The sequence below is a fragment of the Mixophyes fleayi genome, chromosome 11, assembly GCF_038048845.1.
Source record: "Mixophyes fleayi isolate aMixFle1 chromosome 11, aMixFle1.hap1, whole genome shotgun sequence".
NCBI lineage: Eukaryota > Metazoa > Chordata > Amphibia > Anura > Limnodynastidae > Mixophyes > Mixophyes fleayi.
The window spans coordinates 95,914,373-95,929,824 of record NC_134412.1 but is presented as its reverse complement, the minus strand read 5'-3'; the positions used below and the strand labels follow the sequence as shown (position 1 = coordinate 95,929,824).

The window sequence follows — 15,452 nt, the reverse complement described above, 5'->3', positions numbered from 1 at the left end:
TTTTGCCACATCACACGGTATGAATACTAAAGCTTTCTCTGGTTAAGTCATTCAGCCAAGAGAAATTAATCAGTAGAGGATTTCACAGGAAGAGCTAGAATATACAATGTTCGCTATTAGTACAACAAAAGATTCATTTTTATGCAACAGGTGCCCTGGGGTTCAGTAAGAACTAGCCCCACTCTGAGCTACCTGTCTCCAGGTGATTATTAGGATTAACGGGCACAGCCAGCAGAGGGGTGGGTGCAGAAACAATAACTAAACAAGGAAGGCTTGCCCACATCATCTCTTCATTTTCCTGATTTATTTAATAAAACCCTCAGTGCAGATCAGCTCAGTCAGGTGGTGACAATCTCTAATTTTCTCATCTATTTTTGTGTGACACAAAAGAGCAACAATAACTGTTGACAAGAAGCAGCTAGTTCGCCACCATGCTGGGCCTAAAAGCAGGCCAAATGGTGGGTAGAGAATGATGGTGAGCAGGGGGTAACAATTAATTGAAAGAGTCTGATTTTGGAAGACAAGACATTGTATTGTTCAGTTTGGATGGTTAACCTGCTAAAAGAGATACGTCCATCATGACATGGTGTTCTGCACTTTGACAGAAGCCCAATTTTGAAATATATGCAATACTTATTATCTCAGCACCCACAGATCTAACTCTTCACTGCTACTGTAGACAATGAAATGTATTGTGCATATGTTAGCTGATATGATGAGAGTTGGTATATGTTTATACAGTAATTCAGAAATAACTATTTTTTTTGTTTCAAGCGTTGTTCATTTTTGCTACAAATGGAGCAAAAATTAAAAACATCAGCAACATTAGTGAAGTGAATTAAATCATTACCACATCATTAAACTTTGACAAGTAAGCCTTTAAGTCTTTATCTGCCTACAATAAGTATATATTCACTATGACAGGGGTTAAACACAAACCAACCTATCTTGCCATGTCTCTAGGCTGTCATTTTATCCTAGATGTAACTTTACAAATCTAAATTTAATTTATTGAGGGTTATTTACCAACAATGGTTCAAACTGCACTAAAACAGACATAGAACAGTAACTGCTCACATTGGTGTATTTGGGTATATTTCTTTCTACGAGATCCCTATGTGTAACGTATCACTGTAATGATTTAATGACACATTAGGTAATGTGACTCGTTGGTGTGGGGATGACATATATAGAGGACCGCATGTGATCACTAGAGGTTTCCTCTACAGGAACTGGTACAAGAAAGGCAGAGGTTTGCATTTACAGAACTGACCTTTTGGATCTATTAGGTCTATTTAAGTTAGAGAAACAGTTCACAAGTAGCAGAATCCTAATGATGCAGTAAGCATCAGACAAAGCAATCTGGACTCTGAAAATTATCCCCCTCGCTGGAATTGTGAGGTTGGCCACCTGTTGGACACTCTGATTGTTTTGGGGAAAAATATTTGACGAGCAGGGTCCCCAACATTTTTGGGCATATTTACCTTTTCAATACATCAATGATATCTGATATGTTACTCCCGGCGCCTGTGTAATCTATTCAATGGCAATTGGACACATAGATTTAATTTCTCTTTATACTCTGGGGCACCCTATGAGGAGACACTAAGAAGGAAACTCTCCCAATTTGCTTTTGTTAGTAAAATGGCAAAAGCCACAATAAACCCTCTGTTCTGTTTTTTTTTCTTTAGCCCTCAGCAAATCCCATCTCAGACAATTCCTCCCCCTGTATCAGTCCAACAACTTCTTACTGGTTTTAATTGTATAGCAGGCGACAAGATGGAAATATTAATCAGGTAGGCCGAGGGAATAAATGTAATAAATAGTCTATTAAGTTAAACAATTTTTCAGCTCGAATAGCGAATGAAGCGAGAGTTGTGTGTGCTTCATTACCTCCTGGAGCTGTGTTGGAAACATTTCTGCTGCTCCCCCTCTAATTAGGTGATAAATTTCTGCGTTTACACAATAGCAACAAAGGCCACCTGTTCCTTCAACACTTGTACCGCATGCCTGCCGTGTAGCACCCTAGGAGATGCAGCATGCACTGCATATGTGTGTGTGTGTGTATATATATATATATATATATATATATATATATACATACACACACACACACACACACACACACAGTATATAGCTATTAGAAGCCACAGAGGAGTTCTGTGAATTCAGCCTGCAGCTTAGTGTAATTATACAAAACATCATACTCCAAGGTCACTTCTAATAGTTATAGTAGGAACATTTTAAAGCGAGTTACAAAAAAAAATATCACTAGTTTCCAAATACAAGGATATATTTTACACTAATCTCATGAATTCATCAAAATGTATACATCAAACAGTAGAATAATGGCTTAAGCTGTTTCATATGTTACCACTACATTGCAAATGTTAGAAAACAAGAAAATGTAATTCAGTGTGTAATCTATTGCGGAGCCATGAACCTGACTGATCAAATAATGCGGCTTTATGCCAATATATCAGTGAAACTGTAAAACGCTATATACCAAAATACTTATAAAAGATCTCTTACAACATTGTTTTGGAGTGTATTCAGTACTATGCTCCCTCTTTGCATTGCCACCCTTAAAAAACTACTACATATAAAGATCTCTTTTGTTAGCATATTGAAATAGGATTTTATGTACATGCCTTATGTTAGGGAGAAAAAAAACAGAAAATGGCCTTGAACGGTATTTGTTCAGTTCTCCAAACAGGGATACCTAAATCAAACCTCTCAACTGTCCAAATTTTATCAGGACTGTGCCAGTACGCAGACCTGGGTGCTTACAGGGAAGTGGGTGGAGCTTTACCAGAAAGTGGGTGTGGTTGGGCAGATCAGTGCAGGGTTTGTGTGAATTGGGGGTGCAGAATTGGGCAGATTTTGCCTGGATAAAGTTTGGGAGGTATGCCTAAAGCATACTTTAATGAAGCTCTGAGGAAGTAAAAGAGGCCTGGGACGATGGGATACATATCCATTATGATGTTTATGAACACCAATTTGAGGTATGGCACTGTGAGATATTACATTGATAAATGTAATATTGTGGTAAATGGTTGGGATGGTTGAAATCATCTTAGCTGTATAGTTTAGCTTACCATTAGCTGTATAGTTTAGCTTACCATTAGCTGTATAGTTTAGCTTACCATTAGCTGTATAGTTTAGCTTACCATTAGCTGTATAGTTTAGCTTACCATTAGCTGTATAGTTGAGTATAAATACTGATCTACTAATGAATGACAGAAATGAATTTGATCCATTTCTTAGGTATTGCACCTGCTTGGTTAAGGGCATCTAAAGACAAATATCTGGAAATCTGGCAATATCGCTACATGTGGTCAGCATAAAATATTTGAATTTCAGTGTCCTTGAAGAAAATGACGGGGTGAACGGCAGATGTTGGGGGTGGGGGTGTTGGAACAACCACAGCTTTATCTCAAATATCTTCAGTTCTGAGAAGCTCCTCAAATGTTTACATACAATTAGTGAACCTTATTAGCAGCTATTTTGCATAATCCAGGTGGTATTTGAGGTTTAGTGAATTTAAGGATCATGCAATGAAATGTATTACTTACACTATTAATTACACTACATCCAATGTGCTTTATAACACCCTACTCACAATATTGCCAGTTTCTGCTAAACTTCCAAATTTGTTAAATAACATTGAACTGGTAATATACATGAGGTTGTGTAATTTAAAGAAGAAAGCACATTAATAACTTGTGACTGATCCGCCATAAATGGACATATCAGAGTCTTATACTCATGACAGTATACCTGCAAAATACATCACAAGTATTTTTACAGCACAGCATGAATATGAATACTGTCACAACATCGTAAGAGTTATGGTTACACTTTTGGATATAAATAGGCTCTGTACTCACAATGTGGTCCAGCATTATCATCAGCAGACATTATTTATTGTACATTCCCCATAAAACTTCTGATCTGCCCATATACAGTTACACACAATGCTCTAGTTACCACACAACACTCTTGACGAGGTGTTTTGACAGATTTACCAATTAAGTTGATACATGCCATAGGCAGCCTTTCACAGAGTGTATCAAACAATCCCCCGGGTCACAAATCTTTCTATTTTCACTTGAAAATGTAAAGTAGAACATTCGTCATATATAGAATAGTCAAAAATCCATATTCTGACTGGCAATATAGATGGAAAAAAAATCTCCCTTGTGATATTTGACACATGTGTGTGTCTGGTGCCCACATACAGGAGTGCTGTTATAGAACAAAAGGTGACAATAGCAGCAGGAACTTCCTGGGGTAGCATAAGAAGGTAAAATGATTATAAGGACATTCTACAATTATTTATCTGGACCTAGTGCTCTGTAGATTTCTTCTTGGTGCCTAAACATACATGTCAGAGAGATGCTGTTTATTGGTAAAGACAAGCAATAACTCTACAATGTTCATTTATCATTCATCTGTTTAACGTGTATATTTTAACTTGCGATGGATTGACAACTAATGTCTATGCTGCCTTATATATTTAGGATAGATGAGATTTGCAATGCACAAACCCACGTGTGAGACTGTATCCTCCCGCTGAGCCCCTGAGAACACCATCCACTTATCTCCCTTCTTTTATCTTCGCTCTCTCTCACCTCATGGGCATATTACGCTGTCTCTTCAGAAGCTTAATGTCAGACCTGTGAGGTATAGTCTCTCTATGTGCGGCGCTGGATCAGCTAAATATAATTCTCATGTTGGCTTAATAAAGGTTATCTCAACTTGCAAAAAAAAAAAAAGATCCAAGGAATAAACAGAGAGAGGCGAAAGCACAGAAAATATCAGTAGGAAAGGAATGCGCAACAGACAGATCAAGTTTGTTCTGCTACAATAAAATGATCAGTGTCACTGGGAGTCCAAACAATGAGGTAAGAGAGGTGCTGGTGTGCGCTGTTTACACAATCCCAAATCTATATCAACCCATTCTTTCTTTCTGCAATATTGTGCAAACATTTGCCATAGTTTGCTCTTAATAGACAATGATTTCTAGACAACCGATAGGCTGCTTTCTTAGGAAAATTGAATGAGGCCATAAAGTATTTACCTGCACTGTGTTTAGATGACAGATGCTATTTAAATAAACACTAAACATAAAGCAGGCAGCATACCCTTTGATTCTGTTACTCCATCCAAGAGGGTCATTACTAAAGGATCCGGTCACACTTGAGCCTGTTAAGAGTATAAGTATAGACAAGCCGATAATAGCTGTCTCCTGACTGAATTTAAATTTTTAAACTGTTCAATAATTAATCTGTTGAGCCCATGCATGACACATTGGCATAATATGGGGCCAAATACACTGTTATATTGAGCCAAGTGCCTGATATTGCTTGAATTACCTCAGCATGTGGCCAGAATAAAACAGAGGCTTGTATCACAAATTTAACAAATGTTTATAAGGGATAAGCTATAAATAACGATATGTCAGAGGGGTAGCAGTAACTAAGGAAGATATTGGTGGCTGCTATCAATGATCTTTAACATGTCCCCACAGTATTTCCCCCAAAAGATTGAATTTAGCTTTGGGTGGAATGATCCTTGATTCAAGTGACAATGTTTTACTGTGAACTGAGACATTGTCTTATAATTAAAGAATAGATCTGTCCTTGGGAAATCCTTGTATTATATCTTGTCTAATTACTGAACTCAGAACTGGGCTGAAGTTTGTCAGGCAGGCTGTGTAATCTAGACACTGGCAGGCAATGCACTATCCTCTGTAGATAAATGGAGCTTTATTACAACAAGAGGCGGAACAACTGCTCAGCATTCAGGCAATGTGTCCAGGCAAAGAGGGAACTTTAACAGTCGTTAAGACCAAATGTGACACTGGGGAGCGGAGCCATAAAATAATAGCCCAACGCCTTTCCTCGCCTTTTTATGGATCGTGCTCGGCGGATGGATTGTCATAATAAAGACATACGGTTAAGGCTTTAATCCATGCTAGACCAAACTACCCCTCAGAGAGACCCGAAGAGAAAGTATTAGTGGTCCCTTGTCTGTGTGTTATGACCCAACACTAGGAAATTTGATAAACACCGTTAAAGATTCCCAGTAGCCATCAGCAAATAAGTCATTAAATGGACGAGAGATTTTTTGGATCCACAGGAAAATCTGTCAGTCTCTGTACCTACCTATCGATACAATAACACGTTTGATGCCTGTACTAAAGATGAAAATGGCTCTTTATTTATCGAACATTATCTTATAATCTACAGTAACAAAACATTTGTGGAGATGAAGTTTGTAATTCAAAACAGTTTGTTTTTCCAAGAACAAAAACGTACAAACAGGGATAGGGTCTGGCAAAGAGAGAAAAAAAGTGTCTGTGGGGGTAATTAGCATCTATAGATATAGATATACCTCATTAGTCTAGAGTGTGATAGGGGGTGTTGTGTGAGGGGTGTAAAGATGCAGGAGCAGGAAGTGGACATGGAGGGGATCAGGGGGAGGTGAGTGGCCTGTTTGGCCCTGCGTATCATTGTCTGCCAGTCACAGCCTACAGTAGGCAGAACAGCACCCCTAAGATATACTTAAAATACAGTGATTATCCCTTGGGTTTGCTAATTTGGGAGTAGGTGGCCTCTAAATTGAGTTATTGGCAGTCCACGTGATATACTCCATGGCGTAAACATGACAAGTTCCGTTTATGACTGCTTGGATTGGTCTTTCCAGGCTATGGCTACCTGGCAATTTGTTTGTTTATTAGTGGCCAGAATAGGCCGAGAGCATAGGAGGGATCGCTAGGTATGATTATATTTGTGGTCTGGTATCAGCTGTCGAGCTAAAGCTGAAATTTTGAGATGCAGTTTTAATAAATGATAAATAAATGTAGAACTAAATATAGGTGTCTACAACATTGTACACCACAGTATTTTCACAAACATGCATGTTACATTTCTCATACATTGACAGAATTTAAAAAAATGTAAAATTACATGTCATATTTTCAAAATTAAAGTCATTATCCTTATTTTTAATGTACTTTCCTACTTGTACTATTCATATCTATTTATAGAGACTCTGATTGAGAGCATGCATTGTTAATCTAATGTCACACGGGAGCTTTGTGCATCAGAATCTGTCACACCAGCTATACGCTCTACAAGCGCTGCCTACAGTGTTTGTGACAGGAACCTGGTGCAAACAGAGTGAAGAATTGTCAAATTCAAAAATCTAAAATATAAGGCTACATTAAAGCACCCATGGGAGTGTACCTTAATCAGTGCTAGACTAAGTATTAAGTAATTGTATTTATTAAAAAACAAACAAACAAACAAACACATTTGTGTTTAGATGTTGCTTGTCCCTAATACTGGCCAACTACACAGCTCATCAGCCCTACTGTATACTGGATGTAATTCTCAGTATCTGTTCTTAGTATGTATGCACACACAACCTCACAGCATCGCATCTCATTGCTGTCTTCAGGGCCCAAACACACAAAGGTCGATGAGTTCTGGAAAAATGTACCAAAGGGACCCGCCAAAACTTGCACTTTTGAAAAGCCCCTAATCATTTAATAGTGTTCCCTCCCCCAATTAGTGATTCAGTAAAGCCCACCCTGCCGATAGCTCTCTCCCGAAGGAGGACCATCTGTGTTTCTAGTGCTGATTATTATAGCTGCATTTTGAGCTATAGAAGGGAGAGGAGTAACTAATACAGCAACAGGCGAGTTCTGCTCATTCACGCTGTAGTCTGGGCAGGTTTAAATGACCCCCAACAATTTGCTGCCATAAGTAGAGACCTTTGCGTCAACTCCTGAAAACTCTGTCTGGAAACGGGTAATCACAGAATCACTTTTTGTGGGGACAGGGGAACTGTTCAATGAGAAGGCCTCTTAATAATTCATCATAATAATTAAGGCAGAGCGGTCATCCTGTTTTTAATTGATCATCTCTTCAGTATAATGAAGGGACAACAATAGATTATTGAAAGACTGTATATTAACTTTAAAAACAAAACACAACAGAAAGGGTTAAGTGCACATGAAAAAGTATTCTGGGAGTTTGTCTAAGAATCAGCAGCTTTATGTAAATGACATTTTTGCGTCCAGATCACAAGGGAAATTAGAAGGAAAGTGAATGTTGTGGGAATTCATTGGCAAAGACTTGAGCGAGAAATCTAATCAAAGTTTTCATTAAAATTTCCATTCTTCCAGAGATGTTTAGGACACTTTAAAGTCTAATAAGCAGGGAACACTTGCAGTTTAAAGCCTTTAGGTTTGTTGGAGAGTAAAATGGTTAAAATAACCATTTTCCTGACTTAATGAAGCACAGATCACTAAGCGCTCTTGCAGTGTTACAATAGAACAGCTCAATTGAACGGCCTTATCTGCACGATGTTCTGTCCTACACTGGGAGAAAAGCATATTATATGGGAACTTGTTACTATATACAAGGTGGGAAAGGATCAGGCTGTAGAGCATGAGCTCTCAAGCTGTCACACGAGTTGTATAACAACAAATTACCCCAAACACACAAAAATGACTTGGAGCCGGGGTGCACAAACTTTTATAAGATTAATCCCATGTGAACGTAAGCCATAGTTCTGAGACACAAAGTGTCTATGTGCCATAGCTCTGGAACCCCAAGAGGCAGTTATTACTAGAATATATTGTTTAACTGACAATTAAGCCCCTCATGCAGGGTCTCCTCCCATCAGTTGTTCACTTTGGTTCTGGACCATGCAAAATGATGGATAGTTTTGGTTAAACTCAAGTGATTACAATACACACACCTCAGTGGTCATCCTTGGATACAATAATATGCAGATAGTAGAGATGAGCACCATTTAATTAATTTACAAATTTGACACGACAACATACTCACTAGTGTTTTCACTAGCACTGTGTTGGCGTTTTGGATTTTGGAACCTCATGGAAACGCACTTGGAAAGCTTAAAGTTAGCTCCAAACCCATGTCAAATGTGTTTATGTTTCTTCATGCATTTTTAAACACAAAATAAAACAAACATTTTAATTTAGGATGGTTCATTAAAGGAGAACGATTAAGTTCTCCTTTAAAAGGACAGTAAAGTAACACTGAAAATACATTTATGGCATAACATGCTTAACTTGTGCATAAGGCTTCTACTGACAGACGTAAAAAAGCTCCTACTGCTCCTCTTTCACCTCCTCCGAAGAGTTCAGCAATGTTTCTATATCTCTGCTTAGAGCTTGACTGGAAAACTACAGGTGCTGTTTAGTAGAAGGAACTAATTGTTAGGAAGAGCAAGAGTTAATGGGACAAAGTCAATAAACTTCACATTCTTTAAGAGCCTCTACAACACAGAAGCAGTAAGTTTAGTACCAGAAACGATGCACTAAGTTTTATAGGGGGGGGGGGGGGGGGGGGGGGGGTGTTGTTTTTTAAAATGTTATTTATTGAATGTTCAACTTGTAACAATACTGAATAACAAGTTACAATTAGAACCAAACTTAATAACAAATTAGCTTATGCTAAGAATTGATCAAAAAAGGACCAACGGAACAAAAATAAAAAGATTAAGTTGTATATGGTGTGGACCTATTTTTCTTAATGTGTGATGAAAGAAAATATGGTGTTGGCATCTTTAAGAGGAAGAGGTTACTGCAGGGGGAAGGGAGATCCAGGTGGTCTAACGTCAGATCTGATCCAGTACAATGAAGTTATGTGCTTATCGCCTAGTAGACGAGGGCTGGACTCTAGTACAGAAGTGGGGTCAGGAAAAAGGAAGGTGAGCATTGAAGTATACCATCCATGGCTCCGAGACTCTGATGAAAGTCTTAGAGGAGTTATGCAATAATGACTGAATGCATCTCTACATTCTTCCAGTCCATCGTGATCTGACAGGTAGTAGTCAATATGATGTGTCGAATTAACTTACTTTGGTGTTAGAAGGCCTCTGGGACTCCTAGTGGTAGGAGGAAACCTAGGAAAGAGGGACATCTAGATGTGCCATTGTGGTTAAGAAGGGTTTGATCTGGAACCAGAATGCTGTATCTTTTGGCTTTTATATTTACAAATACTTCACTTGTTAATGCATGTAATGATTCCTGTTTGGAGTACTAGCAAATGGGTTTTGCTGGCCTTTCAACTAAACTATTATTAAGTGAGCACAGGTAATGTGGAATGACACAATACATTTTATCACAATACAAATAGCAATAATCTATGTTTAATAAAGAAAATTACTGTTTAAACTATGCAAATAATTCTGCTTATTGGACATTAATGAAATAAATGTATAAATCTAAATATAAGATATATAACAATCTATGTACAGTTCTGAGCAGATACTTCCTATTTATAGTGCATAATTTATGTGATGGAAACAACATGTTTAATACAGAGCAGAAAATGTGAGTAAAGTAGAATTGTATTAATTTGCATATGATTTACACCTCATTATAGTTGAAATAGTATTGGTGGCGAATGTGCATTCTACCTTTCAGTAAATAGTGTTCAACATTCTTAAGTTTCACAATTATATGGAAAGCTGTAACATGTTATTATTTGAGCTGCTCAGACCTCTCACTTCCTGAAGTTTATTGTGCAAAGAGATTATAATGTGGCTCAATGATCAGATGCTGTTGGGAACAAACTTTTTGTGCACATTAATGACATCTTATTTTTGAAAGACATAAACCAGTGGACGGCAATAATTTTTTTCTCCCCAAATGTGGCCTTTGAGCCACTGCTGCTATTTCTACATCCACTTAATGTCACTGGAGTGTCCACACTGCTAATACACAATTGGGTAGTTAAACTGGTCAATCATTGGAAAACATCACCATCCAGCCATGGATTACCCCGCTATATATGATTGTTGCTCACCACTGATATATTTTAAAGAAACAGAGTTCACAATGGTAAGATTCCTTCATTAATCAACTTTATGGAAAGGATGGTGCGTCTGTTAGCTCCACATGCAGGAATCAGATCCACATTCTGTGCTCACAACATTATTTTTGGTACATGTGGCACTTCCATGTTACACAGCTTTATGTTATTGCAGAGACATATGGTACACGCTGAGACATGACAGATGCGTCATTCAAGCTCGTGTGTGCCAAGATGCAGTTTCAAATCAGGAACATGGTCTAAAGACTGTGGTTCTGAAGTAGAGTGAGTACTATGCCAGTTTCTGTAGCATATATTGTGTGAAACCGTTCTGAGCGTGCCCAGAAACGTGTCCACACACAAAGGCGTCTGTGCAGATTCACGTAACTCTGCCACTTACGCCAGCCTGCGTCTGGAGGCAGGACAGGGCATTCTAACGTAGTACAGAGTGCGATTGTGCTATTGCGAACATATGTAGACCAGGAAAAAGATACTGCTGTATTAGAGGTTTTTAAGTTATAGTGATGCCTAATAGCAAATGTGTTTGTTGCACATAAAACAAAGATGAAACATGGCACAAGTGCATATGGGCATATAAAACGCTATTTATACATCCAGCTTCTTCAGCGTAAATTATGCCCATTGTGTGGCCAACTTTGCATAAGGACCTGCAACTCCATAGTTAATATAAGAAATGAGAGTGACTCCACAGCTATTAATAGTCATACTTAGAGTGATATTAATGATCCTAATTCCAAGTTTAATAAAATCTTTCCTATTGTATGACCATTACTTGTATTTGTGAAACAGACCGCTATAGATCCATTTCCTCATCAAACGTGTCTGTCTAAATACTGGAGTCAACATAATGATATCCATCAAGTTAATTACTGTGGGGTATCTTGTGTTTTACTGTAGGGATCAGTATGATAGATCTGTGGATTAGTGTGGAGTATAATACAGTGTTATATGTGCCTATATATGTCCCTCAGGGACAGAGATGGTGGACATTATTACAAATTGCATGTGCAGGTTTTCAAACAGGTGGCCAGAACATAGAGTATTTCAGAAGTAGGTGCTAGGGAGATGTGGAGTATGACATAACAACAACAGCAGGGAAACCTTAGGAAACCCACAGGTACTAGGCACGTAGGTCCTGCAATCTCAGAGGCATGAGTTACAGTCACAAATCTCTAGGCACCATAATCTGTCCATAGAAGGTAATACCAACAGGGCCACATGAGGTTTCAATAGAATAAAATGGTCTATATTAAGCTATGACATGTAAAGAATTACTCTCAACATAATAGTTCACCTGAAGATGTAACCATATATTTTTATTAAAGGGGCTGTCCACCTCTTTAATAACTTCCCCAGTATAGTGCCCTAGCAACCCCAATGTTAACGGGCAGTAGCCAAAAGACTTGGGCTACTTCTGAGCAGGGAAAGAGCAGAGAGGGAAGAGAAGTTCCAGCAGGATGTGTGTAGTGATATTTGATTGGGCAGGAGCTACAGGCATTCAATCAGATGTCACATTTCTTTCATCAGCAGAAATTAAACTAATTAAAGGCAATTTCTGGTTTATTCAAATGCATCATTCCATCGTATGTGCCATTTTCACTCCTAAACAAGCAACCAAACATATCTAAATATATAACTAAGAATTATCCAAAGAAAATGATTACAAGTAATGCCAGGCTCTGGGGACAACATGAAACATTGGTGCTTTTATGCCAGTGATATAAAAGTGAACATAAATAGTTGAACATACGTTGCAAGATGAGTAATTCTATGTGAGGTTTGTTATATTCAGGGTGATTAGTGGTTATGTTCTGGTCTTGCAACTGGAGTATCCATTAGGGTCAGTGATGCATCTAAAAACAAGAATAAAAGAAATGCTTATAGTGATAATAGAGTATTTATCCACCAGTTATATTCACCTACTTCCAGCAGATTTTCACAAACGGTCTTTGCTGATAGAGAGCCATTGTGACTTCTCCCAAAGTGGGCTGCCCATTTTGACAACAAATCTATTTTCATGATAATGAAAAAGCTTTTCCAAAATAATTTGCTAAGATATGTACACATATAACAGTGATTGAACTGGGATGAACAGCTTTAGAATTGCAGCATAGTAGCAGCCACATTATCAAAAAGATAAAACTAAGTAATGTTTTTTTTGACTAGACATAGTAAAGAAAACAAGTTAGTGCAGTTTTGTTCCCTCTTTAACACAAAAGAAAGTCTCCTGCATTCTAATGTTCCCTATTTGTAAATACCAATCAATGCACCCCCTACTGCAGATACTTTATTGTAGTTCATTTGGATTCTGGCTCTTAATCTTTTAAAATAATTATTTTTGCGCAAACATTACAAGTAAAGGGGGTGCCTCTGCGTTAACAACTTCATCTTTATTATTATTACAGATACAAAAAAACAAACAAAAAACAAACACAGCATATGATCAATAAAATTCTAGTTTGACAGCAACAAACTAAAAAGAAAATAAATGTTATGTTTTCTGTCATTTTTATTCTGTAGATTAAGCGTAGAGAAGTGCAGCTATAAAAGAGCCATAAACGGCATTAATCTCCTGACTGCTAGGACCTACCTCCAGTACATTCTTTGAAAAGGTCGCACAGTCGGTATTAATATGCACCTAGTAGAAATGTGGAAGAGTCTTTTGCAGCTAGTTTGTTTTAATATAGGATGTTTTTCTGTAGTTTTCTGTGTTTTTAGGAGGAAAACACAGACCAGTGTTTGTTTTGGATTATTTTATTAGACTAAGTTCTTCAGGGGAACTGGAATCCTCCCCTCACCCTCTCCCACAAAAATGTTGTCTTATTTCATAGGCTATTCTCAGCAGCGCTATATTGAGAGCAGTTTGTCCCTCGCTGAAGTACATAAATTGCAGAATATATGTGCATACATTAATATACAATGTGTCATTTGAGTCAATGTATGTACATATCTGAATATATGGTAAGGAGTTGTAATGGAATTATTTACTAAAACAATTGCTAAGCTGGTGGAAGAAATGTTTTTCTTTCTTTGTACTGAATGAGCTTTGGCAGACTGCACTCTGTGCATATTTGAGCGATTCTTCAAAATCAAAAAATATATAAACAAGACACACAGCATTTGCACAGTACACTAGTATTAATTATAGCCTACAAAATTGGATAAACCAATAAATATTAAGCAGAAGAATTGCATAGCTCAGCATCACCATCTGCAGTAAAGGATTGTTACGAAAACAGTTTCCAAATAACCCTGACGCTCTAAATATTATTTCTACATTAGGGAAAATTCCTGACACCTGTAGTTCATCCTCCTCCAAATATCTATGCTACAAAATGCTGATTTGCGATGACAGGTACACATGTAACAGACATTGCATTATACATGGGACAACATATTTCAAACATAATTGTCACTCGCCGGGGTATCGGGGCAGCCCACCCGACCCCCGGCAATCTTACCTTGCTTCGGCGCTCTGCTCGGTCCCGGGCACCGCCATCTTGGATTCGGGTCTGCGCATGTGATTTATAAAACCTATGGCTGTCTCCTCATTGGCCAGGCAATTTTGGCTCCAAATGCAAAAGGCACTTCCTCCATTCACTCAGTGCCTGTTCCTCAGTTGCCTTTGGGTGCCTAAGACGTGGCTACTCTGACTCTACTCGTCTGCAAAGCTGACACTCTATTCAAGTACCTGCTACTATACTCGTCTGCAAAGCTGACACTCCACTCAGGTACCGACTATCTACTCTACTCGTCTCCAAAGCTGGCACTCTATTCAAGTACCTGCTACTATACTCGTCTGCAAAGCTGACACTCCCTTAGGTAACGACTATCCACTCTACTCGTCTGCAAAGCCTGACACTCTATTCAAGTACCGACTATCTACTCTACTCGTCTGCAAGCTGACACTCTATTCAAGTACCTGCTACTCTACTCATCTGCAAAGCTGACACTCCACTCAGGTACCGACTATTCTACTCTATTAGTCTGCAAAGCAGACACTCTATTCAAATACCTGCTAGTCTCCTGACTTCCCAAGAGGGTCTCGCTCAGTACTTTGGCAGGGGCCATGACCTGCGAGCAGACGCAGCTAAGACCATACTGCTTTGCGGCAGTTCCTGGTGAACACCGCCTGCTCGTTAGACTCCGCGCCCTGTTGGTGTAGCGCTAAACTGTGCAGACCCTAGGATTCGCATCGTAAAGACCTGCTATCGCCTGAGACCGTGACAATAATATCGTTTGACACAAAGTGGAAAACATGTTAAAAAAAAAAGAGATAAAGTATGTATTTTGACAACAATTGGGTAAACATACAAGTGGGCATAAGAGATACATAGGCTGGTTACTAAGGATCTGATATCAAACTCTTTCTACAAATATCTTGAGACGCCTGCTTCACTACCAGCCATGTAGTGGTAAGGATCTATCATCCTGCTTTTGGAGGTCATACACCTCTGCCATCACTCGGAGGGTTCCTCAAATGAGCCACAGCTATGAAGCTGTCCCTTTTTCCTCAGTGACCTCAGTCCATCTGGAAATCTTAATCCCCAGTCAGTAGGACCAAACTGCCTC

At 38.5% G+C, this 15,452-nt stretch overlaps 1 protein-coding gene and 1 long non-coding RNA gene across 6 annotated transcripts in view; one reads left to right on the top strand and one right to left on the bottom strand.

The window, feature by feature from the left end:
* KIRREL3 (kirre like nephrin family adhesion molecule 3) overlaps positions 1-15,452 on the top strand; it is a 541,498-nt gene that overhangs the window by 246,453 nt on the left and 279,593 nt on the right. The gene's annotated exons all lie outside the window — the stretch shown is intronic.
* Positions 1-15,452, bottom strand: part of LOC142107219 (uncharacterized) — a 339,875-nt gene that overhangs the window by 315,075 nt on the left and 9,348 nt on the right. For all 4 annotated transcript variants that reach the window (XR_012679905.1, XR_012679904.1, XR_012679907.1 and 1 more), the window contains exon 4: positions 12,631-12,733. This is a non-coding gene — a long non-coding RNA (uncharacterized LOC142107219). The remainder of the gene's footprint in view (positions 1-12,630; positions 12,734-15,452) is intronic.